An 18752-nucleotide genomic window follows, 5' to 3' on the forward strand; every position below is an offset into this window, starting at 1 on the left:
AGGAGAAGACGCTGCTCACCAGAGGAATGGAGAATCTGTGGTCAGAGGAGAAGATGCTGCTCACCAGAGGAAAGGAGAATCTGTGGTCAGAGGAAAAGACGCTGCTCACTGGAGAAATAGAGAATCTGTGGTCAGAGGAGAAGACTCTGCTCACCAGAGAAATAGAGAATCTGTGGTCAGAGGAGAAGACGCTGCTCACCGGAGGAATGGAGAATCTGTGGTCAGAGGAGAAGACGCTGCTCACCGGAGGAATGGAGAATCTGTGGTCAGAGGAGAAGACGCTGCTCACCGGAGGAATGGAGAATCTGTGGTCAGAGGAGAAGACGCTGCTCACCGGAGGAATGGAGAATCTGTGGTCAGAGGAAACCATAAAATAAAGGAGACGGAAGAAGCAAGAATCCCAGTGCCAGGATGTGTAAAGCTCAGAGACTTATCCAAAGCGACCTGCAGCTGTAATTGCCATATAAAGGAAACTCCACAAAACACTGACTTTAGGGGGGTGAATAGTTATGCACACTGATTATTTTTTTTTAAATATTTGTCTGCTTCACCAAAAAAAAAAAAAATGTTCAGTTGACGGCATGTTCTTTACATGAACTGATGTAAACCCTGAAAAACAAACGCAAAAGGTAAATTCAAGGCTGTGAGGTAGCAAAACACGAAAAAATACCAAGGGGGTTGTATACTTTCGCAAACTGATGTATCTCAAGTCAGACAGAGCATTGCCCTCCCCCTCCTCTAGACAGAGCCTTCAGACAAAGCACTGCCCCCCATCCCTCCTCTTCACAGAGCATTGCACCCCCCTCCCTCCGACAGAGCATTGGACCCCCCCTCCCTCCGACAGAGCATTGGACCCCCCTTTCCTCCGACAGAGCATTGGACCCCCCCTTCCTCCGACAGAGCAATGCACCCCCCTCCCTCCATCCGACAGAGCATTGCACCCCCCCTCCCTGCGACAGAGCATTGCACCCCCTCCCTCCATCCGACAGAGCATTGGAACCCCCCTCCCTCCTCCAGACAGAGCATTGCACCTACTGCTGCACACTATTGCACCCAGAGACGGTGACCTACAATCCCTTTTTATTCCCCCTGAGGCTCATATGTGATAATCTCCATCAGATATGACCTCCTGTTACATCACACCCAGGGCTGGAAACAGCAGAAGCAGAGAAGAGGGAAACATCCTGCTGCTTGTACCGCAACTGCGCACTGACTGCCGGGAACTACAGGCTCCTCCCACACAAGAGGCCGGTCACATGGGCGTGACGTCAGCAGAGGTCCCTCTGGCCACTGGGATCTAGACTCTACCGGATCCTGACCCTGAGGTGGGGAAGATTCAGCTTTTCCTCATTAGTAAGGCTGGTTTCACACTACGTCTTTTTAACATCCGTTGAAAACGTTTTTTTAACGGAAGTACGGATCCTGCTTTTACAGCAAATAACGTATGCAAACGCATATGTTATTTTGTAGGATCCTGCACTGGATGTTTAGGGGCGGGCATTGGACTCATGTGATCGGGAGTGAGGGGAAGTAGACTGGGAGGAGGCTTCTGACAGCTGCAGACGCTGGTAACCAAGGTAAACATCGGCCTTGGATACTCGATATTTATCTTGGTTACGAGTGTGTGCAGCTGCTAGGAGCCGTGGACGAGTGTGTGCAGCTGGTAGGAGCCGGGGACGAGTGTGTGCAGCTGCTAGGAGCCGGGGACGAGTGTATGCAGCTGCTAGGAGCCGGGGACGAGTGTGTGCAGCTGCTAGGAGCCGGGGACGAGGAGAGAGAGAGAGTGAGAGAGAGAGAGAGAGAGAGAGAGAGAGAGAGAGATATTTGACAGCGTCATCACCCCTATACTGCTATATGGCAGCGAGGTATGGGGCCCAGTGACCTACCCAGACCACACAAAGTGGGATTCCAGCCCTACCGAAGTCTTCCACATGGAGTTCTGTAAATATCTCCTCCAAGTCCATCGCAGCACCTCAAACATAGCCTGTAGGGCAGAGCTGGGCCGATTCCCCTTATGGTTCACTATACACAAGAGGGCGCTATCACACCAGGCACACACACAGAACAGCAACCCCAGCTCCTACCATCATAAAGCCCTGCTGAGCCGGAGCCCAGAGCAAGCCAGGAACCCCGGCAGCCAAAGTCAGCAACACACCCTGACAAAAGCCCAAATAAAAGAGATCTCTGAGAGCTGCAAGATGCAATACATAGAGGACTGGAAGAGTGAATTAGAGAACTCCCAGAAACTCACCATCTACCGGTCACTGCGGAGGGACTACACTCTGGCCCCATATCTGGAAAGGCTACGCCACCCCAAAGACAGGCAGACCCTGAGCCTGTACAGACTGAGTGCCCACAGCCTAGAGGTGGAAACAGGGCGGCACCGACAGACATACAAGCCGCGAGAGAACAGACTGTGCCAGCACTGCCAGCAGAGGGCTCTGGAGGACGAGGCACACTTCCTGCTGCACTGTGACAAATACTCAGCAGTGAGGGGCTCCCACTTCCAGAAATTTACCACCCATAGCCCGGGCTTTCCATCCATGGATGAGGACATGAAACTCCGCTTCCTACTGGGGGAAGAGGAATCAATGGTGGAGATCGCCGCCCAATATGTCACCACATGTCATAAGCTGAGGGGAACCTAAGACCCCTAAATGGACTGTCAGAGCCCAAATTGTGCCCCCCAACGCCCCATAACCCTGATCCCCTCCCACCACACTTACTGTATTTCTCTTGCTTTGGCAACACTAATTGTATTTTGGTCCTGCCAATAAAGCATATTTGAATTTGAATTTGAGAGAGAGAGAGAGAGAGAGAGAGAGAGAGAGAGAATGAATATATGCCCAGAAGCAGAGATCGATCTGGTTCTGGGCATGCTCAGTCCCTGCGTTCACCTGCGTTTGCGTGCGTTATAGTCAGGATCCAGCAATTTGCAGTCCTTGGACGGAGCTCAAAAACGCTACATGTTGCGTTTTTGAAACATGTTAAAATAACGCAAAAGGACGGATCCTACGTCTAACGGACGCAAACGCAGGTGGACGGGAGTCCATTGAAAATGCATTGACATGAAAACGGATTTGCACAGGATCCGTACTTCCGTTAAAAAAACGTTTTTAACGGATGTTAAAAAGACGTAGTGTGAAACCAGCCTTATAGAGCTGAGGTCACACTGGATTTTGGGGGAAGAAGTAAAAGTGTCTCCTGTCACTACTGGGGGCTGCAGCTCGTGTATATATCACAGGGAAGGGGCTGAAGCTGCAGCACAGGGCTGTGGAGGCTTCCATAAGGAAGGGGGATATGGGGGGCTACACAGGGCAGGGGGCGATGCTGCATGGGGGGCTTACACTGGGCGATGCTGCATATTAGGGGCTTACACTGGGCGATGCTGCATATTGGGGGCTTACACTGGGCGATGCTGCATATTGGGGGCTTACACTGGGCGATGCTGCATATTGGGGGGTTTACACTGGGCGATGCTGCATATTGGGGGCTTACACTGGGCGATGCTGCATATTGGGGGGCTTACACTGGGTGATGCTGCGCGTTGGGGGGCACATCGGGGGTGGGGACTGTAGGAAGGATGGATGGGGTATAGAAGTCCATGGCTTATCATATTTCTCTTTCTCGGTCTCTGACATTCGCTCACACACCGCGCTGCTATCTCCACTGCAGTCTCTTCTTCCTTCAGCAGGATATATATTTTCTCTTCTTCATTTATGGACCTGAAATCCCGGGAAGATATCATAGTCTCCTGAAGTGAGTGTCCCTCACTGCTGAGTGTCCTTCACTGCTGAGTGTCCCTCACTGCTGAGTGTCCCTCACTGCTGAGTGTCCCTCACTGCTGAGTGTTTGGTGCAGTGTAGCAGGAGGTGGGTTTCATCCTTCCTTGGCCTCCAGGTCAGTGTTGGCACAGTCTGTCCTCCCTGGGCTTGTAGCTCTGCTTGTGTGGGAATTGATGGCTAGACTGTGGGCACTGAGTCTATATTGGCTCATAGTCCTGCGGTCTCTGGGGTCTGGTGGTTTCTCCAGATATGGGGTCAGTCTGTAGTCTCTGGTACGTGGTCAGTTTCTGTGAGGTGTAGATATCGGTCCTCCAGTCACTGACACCTCTCCTGGCCCTCGTCTACCATCTTCCTGAGTCTGGCTTTTGTCAGGCTGCTGTGATTGGTCATTTTGTCCTGTTGGGTTTGGGAGAGCTGTGCCAGGGGTCCTGGTTCATCTGGACCACCTATATGTATCAGGGCTTCATGGTGATGGGAGTGTGGATTGTTATTCTGTAGGTGAGACTGACATGACAGTGCCCTCTTCAGAGCTGCTAGGTGTAGAGGGCATCTGCCCAGCTCGGCCTGACAGGAGCTGTTGGAGGTGCTTTGATGGACCTGGAGAAGGCGCTAAATTCCAGGTGGAATATTTCTGTTGGGCTGGAATCCCACCTTGACCAATCTGGGTAAGTGTGAGGGCCCCAGACTTCACTCCTGTACAGGAGGATTGGGGTGATGATGGAATTGAAGCTTTTTAGCCAGACCCTCACTGGTGGCTTCAGATGATGGTTTCCTTCGGATGGCATAGCAATCTCTATTGCTTGTTTGAAGCTCCCTGACTGGTGAATTTCTAGGCCTAGGTAGGTGTATGTGTCTGTTCCTGTATGAATGCAGCTGTTTAGGACAAATGAAGGATTCTGGTCAAATCTTCTTTTTCTTTTCTGGAACACCATGGTGTTGGGTTTCTTTAGGTTGATCAGTGGCGCACACGTAGAGCTGAATTTCTCCAAGATTTGTAGGTGGTCTTGGGGGCCTTTCTCAGTTGGTGTCAGCAGCAGGAGGTCATCTGCATAGAGAGAATTTCACCTGAGTGTCATGGAGGGTAAGGCCTGGAGCTGTGGAACATTTCAGAGCAGTGGCCGCTCATTGCTGGAGATACTAAAGAGCGTTAAGGTGGCTTTACATGCTACGATATCGCTAAAGCGATCTCATTGGGGTTACGGAATTTGTGACGCACGTCCGGCCGCTTTAGCGATGTCGTTGTGTGTGACACCTATGACCGATTTTGAATCGTCACGAAAACAAAACCCCCTATTCCCAATTATCGTTGCTGCTGCAGTAATGATGTTGTTTGTCGTTCCTGCGGTAGTACACATCGCTACGTGTGACACAGCAGGAACGAGGAACATCTCCTTACCTGCGTCCCGCCGGCAATGAGGAAGGAAGGAGGTGGGCGGGATGTTCGTCTTGCTCATCTCCGCCCCTCTACTTTGATTGGGCGGCCGCTTAGTGACGTCGCTGTGACGCCGAACGCACCTCCCCCTTAGAAAGGAGGCGGTTCGCCGGTCACAGCGACGTCTCTAGGCAGGTAAGTAGTGTGACTGTTCCTAGCGACGTTGTGCGCCACGGGTAGCGATTTGCCCGTATCGCACAACCGATGGGGGCAAGTACGCATGCTTGCAATATCGGTAACGATATCGCAGCGTGTAAAGCGGGCCTTCGACTTAAGGCCGCTTTACACACTGCGATATCGGTACCGATATTGCTAGCGTGGATACCCGCCCCCATCGGTTGTGCAACATGGGCAAATCTCTGCCCGTGTCGCACAATATCACCCGGACCCGTCACACTAATTACCTTCCCTGCGACGTCGCTGTGACCGGCGAACCGCCTCCTTTTTAAGGGGGCGGTTCGTTCAGCGTCACAGCAGCGTTACTAAACCACCACCCAATAGAAGCGGAGGGGCGGAGATGATCGGGACGAACATCCCGCCCACCTCCTTCCTTACGCATTGTGGCCGGGAGGCAGGTAAGGAGAGCTTCCTCGTTCCTGCGGTGTCACACGGAGCGATGTGTACTGCCGTAGGAACGAGGAACAACTTCGTTACTGCGGCAGTAACGATATTTGAGAATGGACCCCCATGTCACCGATGATCTATTTTGCATGCTTTTGCAACGATGCAAAATCACTCATAGGTGTCGCAACGACATCGCTAAAGCGACGGAATGTGCATCACAAATTCCGTGACCCCAATGAGATCACTTGAGCGATGTCGCAGCGTGTAAAGCGCACTTTAGGCTGCAGCCCTGTCTGACTCCTCGACTCTGCTGGAAATAAGTCATTCTTCTAACATTCACACTCACACTGCTGAGGTTCTCGTTTTAGGAGCGTTTGATGACATCGTAGGACTTTCCTACTATTCCGCTCTCCAGAAATTTCAAGAACAAGCCCGGGTGCCACACGGAGTAAAAAGCCTTTTTAAAGTCCACAAAACAGGCGTATATCATTATCTTCACGTACTTTGTTTTGTGGATGTGGTTCTGAATGAGACTGTGCAGGGTGTAGATGTGGTCCGTGGTGCGGTGGTTTGGCACAAACCCTGGTTGGCTCTTGCTGAGGACATTGTGCTCGGTGAAGAAACTGAGGATCCTCTTGTTCAGGAGGCTGGTGAACAGTTTTCCCAGGTTCCTGCTGACACGTATTCCTCTGTAGTTGGCAGGGTCATACCTGTCCTCACTCGTGTGGATGGGTGTGATGGGCCCTCGCTTCCAGGTACGAGGGAAGAAGCCGGCACTCAGCACAATATTAAACAGTTTAACCATTCCAGCTTGTATTTCCGGTGGGCTGTACTTCAGCATCTCTGGGGGGATTCCATCCGGATCACTGGCTTTTTTACACCTTATGGAAGAGATTCTCTGCAGCTTCCCCTAATGTAATTGGTGTATCGAGGGTTTTAGGAAATGTTTGACTTTCTCCTCCATCGCCTTTAGTTTTGATGTTCTGTTTTCCTGTTCTTGGCTTAGTCCTTCTTTTGGGACGTCTTTGTAGAGGTCTCTGAAGTAACCGGAGTGATGTCATCACGGCTCAGTCATTCTCTGCCTGAGGCTGGAGTCACACTTGCGTATGAAAAATCAGTCCGATTCTCATGCCGGAGATTAGGACGATTGTTTGTCACTTGTCATCCTTGTGCTGTCCGTGTGCAATCTGTTTGTTTTCTCAGCAGCTCTAAAGGGTGCTTTACACGCTGCGACATCGCTAGCGATCTCGTTAACAATGTGACACGCCAGATGGCACATGTGACCGGCGCTACAAGAAAACCGACCTATGTGCGATCTCGGCAGATCGTCTGTGCGATCTGGCGTGTCACATCGCTAACGAGATCGCTAGCGATGTCGCAGCTTGTAAAGCACCCTTTAGTCATTTACTGGACCTTTTATAGGAGCATTAAGGCCTTGTGCACACGCTGTGGTTTTTGCCACAGTTTTCCTGCATGAATTGCTGTAGAAAATGTTCATAACCTTTCTGCAGTCATTTCCCAGTAAAACCTATAGTAAAAAAAAAAAAATAAAATGTGCGCACGCTGCGTTCGTTTTTTCTCCTTGTATGTCACTCCTTTTCCGCAGGTACCTGCAGTTTTTAACATAGATAATGGTAAAAAACCGCAGGGAACAACCTGCGGAAAATTCACGGCAATACAGCATACAAACCACGCTTACACCGCATGCGGTTTTCGGGTGCGGTTTGCTGCGTTATTTCCCGCAGATGCGGTTATCTTTCAGAGGGTGCGGAATTTGCATAAGAATATTCCATTTTCTAGTGCGCACAGGGCAGTGTTTTCTGCTACATGATAGAATTGTATCCATAAAAACGGATGTCACTAGGATGGTCCGTGTGACATTTTTTTTTCTTCCTCACACCCACAGATTTGCATTGGAGAGTCTCGCGCGAGATACCTGTGCAATCGCAGCATTCTGTGTTTTTTTTTTTGTTTTTTTTTTATTCATTTATTTTTTTCCTTAGTTCGATTGGAGCTGAGACAAAAACGCAGATCGGAGCTGCCTCATTGATTAACATTGGTTTGAGGCCAATGCGATATTTTCTGACATTGCACTCGTGCGAGTCATACACAAGTGTGACTCCAGCCTGAAGCCATGTTCTATGGCCACACGCTGTGATTTCAGATGTAGCAGAGATGCAATCTTCGTGGGACCTTGTGTGGATTACGTTGGTCCTGGGTGTTTTGGGGGTTAATAAAGGGGTGCTTTTTTTGTATTTTATTTCAGATGAAGGATTTTTTTTGGTGTTTGTGTTTATTTTTTTTCACCTACATATTATTAATGAGGAGTCTCATAAACACATCCCCATTACTAATCCAGGCCTTAGTGGCAGCTCTGGGCTGCCATTAACCCCTGATTACCTTGATTTTGTCCACACCAGGGCAATTGGGATGAGATGGGTAAAGTGCCAGGACTGGCACATATAATGGATCCAGCAATTCCAGGCGGCTACAGGCTATATTTAGGCCGAGGGGGGTCCAATATACAAGAGTCTCCCCAGCCTGGAAATACCAGCTTCCAGCTGCGAGCTTTATCATGGCCGGGTATCAAAATTAGGGGGGGGCTGCACACAGATTTTTTTAAAATTATATACTTTTAAAAAGCTACATGCAGTTCTTTTTTTTTAAATTCACAGCCAATGTAAAGGTACGGCTGGGGGCTGCAGCCTGTAGCTGTATGCTTTATCTGTACTGGGCTTCATAATACGGGGGGATGCTACACCAATTTTTTCTTTATTTTTATATATTGCAGTCAGACACACTGTTACACAGGCTTGGGGCGCGTCTGACTGCAACCAATCAGCGATGTGGGGATTGGCAGTGGGCGGAGAAGCAGTGAATTTGTATGAGGTTAATGAGGTTATTGCCAAGCGGAAACTCACAGCATAATGTGTCTGCTCCAATCACACTATCCCTTCTACCACCATTTTAAAGCACAGGACTCTGGTCCCCATAGACTTATATGGGGACCGCCATCCGGCCAGATATCCGGGATCAATTCCGGGCCCGAATCAGGTTTTTTATGTTAAACCCATATGGACCTGCCTCCCGGGTATCTGACAGTCCGCTCATCACTATCTATTATCTATCTATCTCTATTCTCTGTCTATCTCTATCCATTGGGCAGCATGGTGGCTCAGTGGTTAGCACTGCAGTCTTGCAATGCTGGGGTCCTGGGTTCAGATAACACCAAGGACAACATCTGCAAGAAGTTTGTATGTTCTCCCCGTGGTTGTGTGGGTTTTCTCCGGGTTCTCCGGTTTCTTCCCACACTCCAAAGACATACAGATAGGGAATTTAGATTGTGAGCCCCAATGGGGACAGTGTTGCCAATGTATTTAAAGCGCTATGGAATTAATAGTGCCATATCAATGAATAAATATATATATCTCTCCATCTTTCTACTATCGATCATCTATCTATCACATATCCATCTATCATAGACCTGTCTATATTAATTATTATCTCATTATCTGTCTATTTTCTATCCAAATCTATCACTATTACAGTCATATGAAAAAGTTTGAGCACCCCTATTAATGTTAACCTTTTTTCTTTATAACAATTTGGGTTTTTGCTATTTCAGGTTCATATATCTAATAACTGATGGACTGAGTAATATTTCTGGATTGAAATGAGGTTTATTGTACTAACAGAAAATGTGCAATCCGCATTTAAACTAAATTTGACCGGTGCAAAAGTATTGGCACCTCAACATAAAAGTGACATTAATATTTTGTAGATCCTCCTTTTGCAAAAATAACAGCCTCTAGTCACTTCCCGTAGCTTTTAATGAGTTCCTGGATCCTGGATGAAGGTAGATTTGACCATTCCTGTTTACAAAACAATTCCAGTTCAGGTAAGTTTGATGGTCGCCGAGCATGGACAGCCGCTTCATATCATCCCACAGATGTTCAATGATATTCAGGTCTGGGGACTGGGATGGCCATTCCAGAACATTGTAATGTTGCATGAATGCCTGAGTAGATTTAAAGCGGTGTTTTGGATCATTGTCTTGCTGAAATGTCCATCCCATGGGTAACTTCAACTTCGTCACTGATTCTTGCACATTGTCAAGAATCTATTGATACTGAGTTGAATCCATGCGACCCTCAACTTTAACAAGATTCCCGGTTCCGGCATTGGCCACACAGCCCCAAAGCATGATGGAACCTCCACCAAATTTTACTGTGGGTAGCCAGTTCTTTTCTTGGAATGCCGTGTTTTTTTGCCCCCATGCATAACGCCTTTTTGTATGACCAAACAACTCAATCTTTGTTTCATCAGTCCACAGGACCTTCTTCCAAAATATAACTGGCTTGTCCAAATGTGCTTTTGCATACTTCAGGCAACTCTGTTTGTGGCGTGCTTGCAGAAACGGCTTCTTTCGTATCACTCTCCCATACAGATTCTCCTTGTGCAACGTGCGCTGCATTGTTGACCGATGCACATTGACACCATCTGCAGCAAGATGATGCTGCAGGTCTTTAGAGGTGGTCTGTGGATTGTCCTTGACTGTTCTCATCATTCTTCTTCTCTGCCTTTCTGATATTTTTCTTGGCCTGCCACTTCTGGGCTTAACAAGAACTGTATCTGTGTTCTTCCATTTCCTTACTATGTTCCTCACAGTGGAAACTGAAAGTTTAAATCTCTGAGACAACTTTTTGTCTCCTTCCCCTGAATAACTATGTTGAATAATCTTTGTTTTTAGGTCATTTGAGAGTTGTTTTGAGGAGCCCATGATGCCACTCTTCATAGGAGATTCAAATAGGAGAACAACTTGCAAGTGGCCACCTTAAATACCTTTTCTCATGATTGGATACACCTGTCTGTTTCAAAGCTCAATGAGGTTACAAAACCAATTTAGTGCTTTAGTAAGTCAGAAAAAAGTAGTTAGGAGTGTTCAAATCAAGAAATTGATAAGGGTGCCCAAACGTTTGCAACGATCAAATTTTGTTTAAATGCGGATTGCACATTTTCTGTTAGTACAATAAACCTCATTTCAATCCAGAAATATTACTCAGTCCATCAGTTATTAGATATATGAAAGTGAAATAGCAGAAACCCAAATTGTTATAAAAAAAAGGTTAACATTAATAGGGGTGCCCAAACTTTTTCATATGACTGTAACTATCCATCTCATTTATCTATCAGACAGCTGGTATAAATCCGTGAGGAGGACGGGGCCGAAGATCAGCGCAGAACACAGGAGAAAGGGTCAGTGCAGTGATCTATCTACTATCTGTCTACTTGTCTATTATTTATCTGTATTATCTATCTCATCTATCTATTATCTATTTATCACTATTATTTATCTAACTATATATCTACTAGCTGTACTACCCGGCTTCGCCCGGGTTAATAACTGTTGTTAACAAAATAGAAGGTATTAACAAAAATGTATTCTGCACACAAAAACCACAAAACAGATAGAAATGTAATTATAAAAAAGCCAAAAACTAAGCTAATAGAAGCATTTCACAACATATATTTCAACACCACAGATATTCCACACAGATTTAACTAAATTGGCCAAGTAATGTGCTCCATCTGTCTCTTTCCCCGGTGTGTCTCTTTCCCCGGTGTGTCTCTTTCCCCGGTGCGTCTCTTTCCCCGGTGCGTCTCTTTCCCCGGTGCGTCTCTTTCCCCGGTGCGTCTCTTTCCCCGGTGCGTCTCTTTCCCCGGTGCGTCTCTTTCCCCGGTGCGTCTCTTTCCCCGGTGTGTGTCTTTCTTTCCGTCTCCCCACAGACATCTTATTGCCTCACATATAATCTTCTTATACTATGAATGTCTTTTGTTCCTATAGCAACCAATCACAGCTCCTACTAATAACCTGTAGTTCCAGGCTCCATTTACTTTAATGGAGGCATGTTTTTTGGAGAGTAACTGTAAAGCATGGAGTTACATTTTTCTGTCAAAACATAGTCTACGACTTTCCCTGGGTCACATGAGGTGTCTATGCAAAATTTCCTGATTGTAAATGCGACCGTGCGGATACATTCTTCGTTTCACTTTTTCCCCATTATGTAGATAGGGGCAAAATTAATTGGTAAATTGTAACGCGCGGGTTTAAAATTTTGCCTTACAACATAGCCTGTGACACTCTCTGGGTCCAGACGTGTGAGTGTGCAAAATTTTGTGGCTGTAGCTGCGACGGTGCAGATGCCAATCCTGGACACACACACACACACACACACACCTTTATATATTAGACTAGCTGTAGTAACCTGGCGTTGCCCGGGATAGTAACTGTCTTTTTGTCTCTCTCCCAGTCTCTGTCTGTCTCTTTCCTTGTCTGTCTGTGTCTATGTCTCTGTCTGACTATTTCTATCTCTGTCTGTATTTGTATCAGTCTATCTGTCTCCATCTCTGTGTCTGTCTCTATGTGTGTGTGTCTGTCTGTCTGTCTCTTTGCCCGGGCTGTCTCTTTGCCCGGGCTGTCTCTTTGCCCGGGCTGTCTCTTTGCCCGGGCTGTCTTTTTCTGTCTCTCTATACATCTCTCAACCGTCATCATATTACCTCACGCATAAACTTCAACTAAAGGATACTTTACATGCTGCGACATCACTAGCGATCTCGTTAGCGATGTGAAATTCTAGATCGCAAGTGCGATCTTTCGGATCGCACATAGGTCATTTTACGCATGTGCGATCTAGAATTTCACATCGCTAACGAGATCGCTAGTGATGTCGCAGCATGTAAAATACCCTTAACAGTTTATTTTGTTCCTATAGCAACCACTGACAGTTGCTATTAATAACCTATAGCTCCCACCTCCATTCAGTTTAATGGCGGCAGGATTTTAGAGACTAACTGTAAAGCACGGGGTTATATTTTTCTGTCAAAACATATTCTACGACGCTCCCTGGGTCCAATGAGGCGTCTGTGCAAAATTTCGTAATTGTAAATGCGACGGTGCTTTAGCGGACATACACACATACATACATACATGCACTGAGCTTTATATATTAGATTATATATATCTGTCTATCTCTGTTAACTATGAAAAATGCTTGCGTTCCCCATTGACTTCCACTATACTCAGTAAACAAATCAATCCCGTCCGAGCATCAAAATTCTTGTACCGAGCACCGTAGCATGGTCGCACTCGACGGAGTCTATGAAGCGGTGTGTGCACATACGACGTCTACACTGATGGACAAATAATCACAATACAGAGCCCAGTGTATTATATCAGCGAGCAGAGGATCTCAGGACTAGAGATGAGTGATCCCGATGTTCAATGTTCGTTTTTTTTTGAGCCAAATGCCAATTTTTAAAAAAAATAGTTTAGATGCTTTGTGTAAGCTGAGCAATGACGCCAGCATCGCTGTGCTCAGGTACGCTCGGTGCTCAGCCCGGTGCAAGCCTTTTGCAGTGTTTAATCTACTCACACTGGGGGTAAAACCAGCGTGATCACATGTAATGTGTGCCCCCCCCCCTTGTAAAAAACAAAAATGGAAAAACCCCGTCCACCCTCTCCCGGAAGTATTCTGCTTATGGCTGGCATTATGTTGGCGGAGACTCGAACGGCCAATCAGTGACTTCCATTGGGTTTCGGGTCAATTTCCAACTAATGGAGGTACGACTGCTGCCGCCGAACCGAACTTTCACAGGTTCCCTCATCTCTACTCAACACCCCAAACTGGGAGAAAAGAAAGTGAATAAGATCAGAAAGGTTTTATATAAATCAAAAAAATGTTTCATACAAAAAATCCAAAGAAAACAAAAAAAATTATACATTTGAAACAGCTTTTTGATGTTTTTGCAGCCGCCCAGTGTGGTATAACATAAAGCAGAGATCGGGGGGGGGGGAGTATTGTCAGCGCTGGCACCGCTCGTTCCCCTGCTCAGCATTGCAGATGTCGCCACAGTTGAAAGCAATGATGAAAGATGGAGCTCTCTGCTTCCTCCTCCATCGTTCTGCTTCGGTGTCTGAGATCTGACGTCTCAGCACAGGGGGGCGCGATGACATCACTACTGTGTGCCCGCTGTGCTGAGATGTGCAGAGCTGCAGAGCACGCACCACTGCAGAGACTGGAGCAGTGCGGGAAAGAGGAGAGGTTTGTCTTCCTTTTTTTTATACATAAAGGAATTAGTACATTGGTGGCCAATGGCCATGATACTATGTGGAGGATTATAGTGGGTGCATTACACGATATGGAGGACTATGGTGGGTGCATTACACGATATGGAGGACTATGGTGGTTACATTATATTATATGGCGGACTATAGGGATGCATTATAATATATGAAGAGTGCATTGTAATATATAGAGGACTATGAGGGCTGAATTATACTATATTGAGGACTATGGGGTGTATTACAATATATGAAGGAATATGGGTATGTATTATATATGGAAGACTATGGGGTGCATTATAATATATAGTAATATATGGAAGGCAGTGTGAAGCCCATTATACTAAATGGAGAGCTAATGGGTGTGCATTATATATAGCGGAATATGGGGGTTACATTAATGGCCGGCTTTAGGTATGTGCGATTAGTTCGGTCGCACAGGGGTCCAACCAGCAGACAGCACAGGGGGTGCTGGAGGGAGCATCAATTTACTTTCATTTGCTGCTCCTGCGGTGCACAGGCTCCAGCAGAGGGCGCCCTCTCATCCTGTGTGCTCTGCGTCCTGTCTTCTCCCGTCTTCACCAGAGAGTGTGGGTAGGGCCGCCTGCACGACTGCAGCTGGAGAAGCTGCTTCTAAAGACCCTCTAAACTCCAGGAGGCCAGGAAGGCGGTGAGTGTAATGTGAATCATGTATTATGTGCCGTCTGTCTGTGTCATGTATAAGATATGTTTGTCCTGTATAGTGTGCAATATGTAGCTGTGTTTCTGTGTATACATTCTATCTGTATCTGTCTATTTATACATCCATCCTATTATCTGTCTATCATCTATTAGGCATCAATCTGGTGCACAGACACAGCCAATGCCCCGGTGCGCCCCCAAACTGGACACAGAAGGGACCCGGCGTCAGGGGCGTTGCTGGTATCCAAGACTCGGGGCTCCGGCTCCGAACTTCTTGCCTGCAGCCCTGAATCTTCTGCCACTACCACATTGAACTGTTTTAGCGCCACATTGCCCCCAATACAGTCCAATCCTGTAACAGAGCAAGAGTTCCATGCTCTATCATTGCCCGTCTCCTAAGTTGCAAACCGCTACAGGTCTATGGCTTAGGAGATGTCATCGTGTCACGAGTACAGCGCGGTGAAGTCATTGCATAGCACTGTCTCTGCAGGCCGCCATAGAAGAGGAGACGGAGGCTTCGGTATTGGGAATCGGGATTAGGTAAGTGTAATTTTTTTTGTGTGCATAGGAGGATGTGTGGAGGCTCCTGCTGTGCATAGAAGGCTGTGTGGGGGCTCCTGCCGTGCGTAGGAGGCTGTGTGGGGGGGCTCCTGCCGTGCACAGGAGGCTGTGTGGGGGGGCTCCTGCCGTGAACAGGAGGCTGTGTGGGGGGGCTCCTGCCGTGAACAGGAGGCTGTGTGGGGGGGCTTCTGACGTGCTTAGGAGGCTGTGTGGAGGGTCTCCTGCGGTGAACAGGAGGCTGTGTGGAGGGGCTCCTGCCGTGAACAGGAGGCTGTGTGGGAGGGCTCCTGCCGTGCGTAGGGGGCTGTGTGGGGGCTCCTGCTGTGCATAGAAGGCTGTGTGGGGGCTCCTGCCGTGCATAGGAGGCTGTGTGGGGGCTCCTGCCGTGCACAGGAGGCTGTGTGGGGGGGCTCCTGCCGTGCACAGGAGGCTGTGTGGGGGGGCTCCTGCCGTGCACAGGAGGCTGTGTGGGGGGGCTCCTGCCGTGCACAGGAGGCTGTGTGGGGGGGCTCCTGCCGTGAACAGGAGGCTGTGTGGGGGGGCTTCTGCCGTGCGTAGGAGGCTGTGTGGAGGGTCTCCTGCCGTGAACAGGAGGCTGTGTGGAGGGGCTCCTGCCGTGAACAGGAGGCTGTGTGGGGGGGCTCCTGCCGTGCGTAGGAGGCTGTGTGGGGGCTCCTGCAGGTATTTGCATATAGTTGGTGTGGGCCCTAGAGTTACCTCCTCCTTTGGACCCCAGACACCCCAGTCTGACCCTGCATCCATCTATCTAATGTATCCATCTATCTATCTTTCATATAGTATCTATGTGTGTGTCATGTATATGGTGTAATTTATGCAGGGGCACAACGACCAGGCCTGTGAGTGATGGGGGCCATTACTATTTCCTCGGATGCAGGTTAAACAGCATTGAGGAGCAGATGGCCACTGGCTCCCTGTTCCGCACTTGCTCTGCAGCTGTGGGCCCCTGATAGGCGTAATGACATCAGGGGGAGCCTGTGTATGACATTCCCTCTCTCTCCCATTATTCCGGCATTTGGCAAATAGAAATAATTTTGGTTCCTAGACGACCTAAAACGGGAAAGATTTATTCTGATTTCATGTCATATAGTGAGAAAAACCTGCAGATGTGTCTGTTTAGAGAGCAGAGGGAAAAACCTGCAGATGTGTCTGTATAGAGCGCGGAGGGAAAAACCTGCAGATGTGTCTATATAGATAGTGGATGGAAACTTCTGGTGTGAACTGTATGAGGGAATCGTGGAGTCAGACTTGGAATCAGTGAAATTGAGGAGTCGGAGGTTTTTCTTACGACTCCTCAGCCCTGGTGTGGAGGAGTCACTGTGGAGGTATCATACACTGCTTGTGGGACACTTTTGTTGGTATTATACATTATGGGGCAGTGAAAGGGGAATCAATGGGCTTCATTAGGAGGAAAATGACTTTGTAAGGGCTGTAAAGTTGTGAGAGAGGTTCTTATATGACCCAGCTGAATATTAATTACATTTTTATTTTTTGGGGGAGGGGTACCAATTAGAACTTCCGCTATGGGGTCCCATGATTTCTATGTACGCCTCTGTTCACCCTCTTAAAGGGGTTATCCGGCTTATTTTGCTTTTTTTTTTTATTTCACTATTGGGCTACATTAGGGCAGATAAGTAGACAGTAACTACCTACCTGCCCTGCTGTCAGCCCCTCTCCTCCGGCTCAGTGCGGTCTTGTGACGGCTCCTGACGTGATTTTGCTGCTTCCTGTGATGTCACAACGACAAGTGCAGGAGCTTATGTTCTGCCTTGTCGATGGGCAGAACAGTCGACGTCATGTAGTCGCCCTGCTGGGCAGGTACAGTGCGTGGAGTCCCCACCCCCCTTCCCCCACACCCTCCCACACATTCCCCCCTACTCTCCCCACACTCCGTACTCTTCCCTTCCACTGCTATGGGGCAGTGAGCTAGGGGGAGGGGCCTGGCGGCGGCTACCGTGCGGTCACCTCCAGCACCGGGCCCCCTGCTCAGGATTGCATGTTCAAATGTATCGGCATCACAGATGTTAATACATTTGAAAGCACAGATGACAGGCAGCACCTCGCTGCTTCTCATCACTGTCTCGCTGTCTGCTCTGACAGTCCAGGACAGTGGTGGCATCACTACTGTGCTGATATGTCCCGAGCACAGACAGCGGGCGAACGAGGAGCAACGGCGGGGACCGAGGAGAGGTAAGGGTGTATACCCTACACGGTGGGGGTGCAGAGCGTCGTAGGGGGGTGCAGAGCCCGATGTGTGGGAAGGGGTGCAGAGTCTGATGTGTGGGGAGGGGTGCAGGGCCCGATGTGTATGGGGGGTGCAGGGCCTGATGTGTATGGGGGGTGCAGGGCCCCATATGTATGCAGCTTGCAGAGCCCGATGTATGGGGGTGTGCAGAGCCCGATGTATGGGGGGGTGCAGAGCCCGATGTGTGTGGGGGGGTGCAGGGCCGGATGTGTGTGGGGGGTGCAGGGCCGGATGTGTGTGTATGGAGGGTTCAGGGCCCCATATGTATGCAGCCTGCAGAGCCCGATGTATGGGGGGGTGCAGAGCCCGATGTGTGTGTGGGGGTGCAGAGCCCGATTTGTGTGGGGGGGTGCAGAGCCCGATGTGTGTGTGTGTGTGGGGGGGGGTGCAAGGCCCGATGTGGGGGGGTGCAGAGCCTGATGTGTGTGGGGGGGTGCAGAGCCCGATGTGTGTGGGGGGTGCATGGCCCGATGTGTATGGGGGGTGCAGGGCCCCATATGTATGCAGCCTGCAGAGCCCGATGTATGTGTGGGGGGTGCAGAGCCCGATGTGTATGGGGGTGCAGGGCCTGATGTGTATGGGGGGTGCAGGGCCCCATATGTATGCAGCCTGCAGAGCCCGATGTATGGGGAGGTGCAGAGGCCGATGTGTGTGTTGGGGGGTGCAGGGCCCGATGTGTGTGTGTGTGTGTGTGTGTGTGTGTGTGTGTGTGTGTGTGTGGGGAGGGGCTGCAGGGCCCAGTGTGTGTGTGTGTGTGTGTGTGTGTGTGGGGGGGGGGGGGGGTGCAGAGCCCGGTGGGGGGGAGGGGGTGCGGAGCCCGGTGTGTGTGTGTGGGGGGGGGCAGAGCCCGGTGTGTGTGTGGGGGGGGGGCAGAGCCCGATATGGGGCTGTTATTTCTAATGCTAGAGTGATAACAGGTCAGTGCTGGGCCGAATACTGACAGCTAAGGCTATGTTCACACTTCCGTTGTTTTGCATCTGTCACAATCACTTGTGTGACTGATGCAACGGATGCGTTGCAGATAGTGGCACAACTGATGTGACTGATTGCAAAACAACGATACGTTTTGTTTATTTTTTTCTTTTTCTTTTTTTTTTACTGTTTAACCAGCGGCCCGGCTATTATGAATGATCAGCTGATCGCTCACAGAAGCCGGCCGCCAGGTGATCAGCTGATCGCTCACAATAATCGGCAGCCGGGTGATCAGCTGATCGCTCACAGTAGCCGGCAGCCGGGTGATCAGCTGATCGCTCACAGTAGCCGGCTGCCGGGTGATCAGCTGATCGCTCACAGTAGCCGGCTGCCGGGTGATCAGCTGATCACTCACAGTAGCCGGCTGCCGGG

The 18752-nt window shown here is 49.1% G+C and overlaps 2 protein-coding genes across 2 annotated transcripts in view; one reads left to right on the forward strand and one right to left on the reverse strand.

The window, feature by feature from the left end:
- Positions 1-18752, reverse strand: part of LOC142258709 (uncharacterized) — a 243094-nt gene that overhangs the window by 46669 nt on the left and 177673 nt on the right. The gene's annotated exons all lie outside the window — the stretch shown is intronic.
- LOC142258692 (uncharacterized) overlaps positions 4367-18752 on the forward strand; it is a 28710-nt gene continuing 14324 nt past the window's right edge. Inside the window, exons 1-2 of the mRNA XM_075331316.1 lie at positions 4367-4450; positions 10975-11037. The gene's annotated coding sequence lies outside the window, so the exon portion shown is untranslated. The remainder of the gene's footprint in view (positions 4451-10974; positions 11038-18752) is intronic.

This window comes from Anomaloglossus baeobatrachus, assembly GCF_048569485.1.
Source record: "Anomaloglossus baeobatrachus isolate aAnoBae1 chromosome 3 unlocalized genomic scaffold, aAnoBae1.hap1 SUPER_3_unloc_1, whole genome shotgun sequence".
NCBI classification, from domain to species: domain Eukaryota; kingdom Metazoa; phylum Chordata; class Amphibia; order Anura; family Aromobatidae; genus Anomaloglossus; species Anomaloglossus baeobatrachus.